Genomic DNA, 1,828 nt, shown 5'->3' on the forward strand with positions numbered 1-1,828 from the left:
TCCTTGATTTGTCACTGTTTTTTGTGATTTTAATTTGGGGTATAAAAAGTTATTAAGAGTCTGTAATCTGTCTTCATTTTGTTTTCTTTTTGAGTAATGGGATTCTGGTGGATAAAAACACAAAGTAAGTTAAACGTCAGACCCTTTCATTGTTCTGTCATCTAAGAGACACTAATGGATAACTGTGCTGTTTTTGATGTGGCTCAATTGTTTTCATTCTGTGTATATACATGTAAATGGGGGAAAAAATCTAATTCACAAAATACGTTTTTACAATTTGCAGTGATCAGCCATCATCACCATAATTATTAAGATGTATGTCCAATTAAAAGATGCACCAAAGCCTTCTGGAATATCAGATACACAGAAGCTACATTATTTTCCACCACTCTTTACATATATGCTGTTTACTTTTCTAATGCTTGCCTGTATGTTGAGATATATATATATATATATATATATATATATATATATATATATATATATATATATATATATATATAAAATGTATAAAATGTTGTTAATATATATGTATTTATGCAAGTCTGTGTGATGCTTTTTGTATGTTTGTCATTTGATTAAACCTTTTACTTAACCCTAGTGTGATCATTTTGACCCCATATACTTCTGACTGTATACTTCTACTACATTCTTCTGTCTACATAACAACATGAAGTTTTGAAGAATACAGCAGACTATACATCATTTAAAGTGTACAGTTGTCTCAGAATAACATTAAATAACAGAGAATAACAGAATAACATTTTTTTTTTCTCAATACTGCACACAAACTAACTGCTTTTGGCAAACTATTACAAAAAGATTCTAATTATTGGACCAAAAACCTACACACATAATAACTTAGAATACTGTCTAGGCTTGATGGCTGCTCTGTTAAGTCTTTGTTGTCAGTTATAAATCTGGGTGTGCTCTTTGATACCAATCTTTCATTTTAAAAGCCACATTTCTAGCATCTGTAAAACCGCATTTTTCTATCTTAAAAATATATCTAAAATACGAAAATATGCTCTCATGTCAAATGCAGAAAAGTTAATGTGTTCATTACCTTAAGGCTAGATTACTGTGCTCTACTGGGTGGTTGCCCCGCAGGTTAATAAACAAACTCCAGCTAGAGTTTGACTAGAACCAGGAAGTATGACCATATTAGCCCGGTTCTGTCAACACTGCATTGGCTCCCTATTAAATATTGCCATACTTTTTAAAATCTTGCTAATTACTTCCAAAACACAAAATGGTTTCCTCACTACTTGAGCGAACTCTTAATGCATTATAGTCACATCTATCGTGGTCTCAAAATTCTGGCCAGTTGATAAGTAGAATATCAAAATCAACTTCAGGCGGTAAATCCTTTTCCCATTTAGCACCTAAACTCTGGAATAGTCTTCCTAGCATTGTTCAGGAAGCAGACACACTCTGTCAGTTTAAATCTAGACCAAAAACACATGTCTAACCTGGCATACACATAACACTTTATCAATTTCTATTATTCAGATCAGTTAAATGATTGTTAGGCTGCATAAACTGGAACCGGGAACACTTCCCATAACACCCGATGTACACGCTACATCATAAGAAGAATGGCATCTATATTAGCCTGTCTGTCTCATCCTTACCATACCATAGTTACCATAGTCAGCTGGATCCGGGCCGTATCCAGATCAGATGGAGGACCTGCACCTAGACACGACCACAAAGCAAAAAATAGTCTTGATCAAATTATATAAAATCCTTATATAGTACACAGACTTTTTTTATAATTTAATTTTAATGAGAACAAAATAACATACATGCAAGTGTATATATAATC

This window comes from Megalobrama amblycephala, linkage group LG14 (genome assembly GCF_018812025.1).
Source record: "Megalobrama amblycephala isolate DHTTF-2021 linkage group LG14, ASM1881202v1, whole genome shotgun sequence".
NCBI lineage: Eukaryota > Metazoa > Chordata > Actinopteri > Cypriniformes > Xenocyprididae > Megalobrama > Megalobrama amblycephala.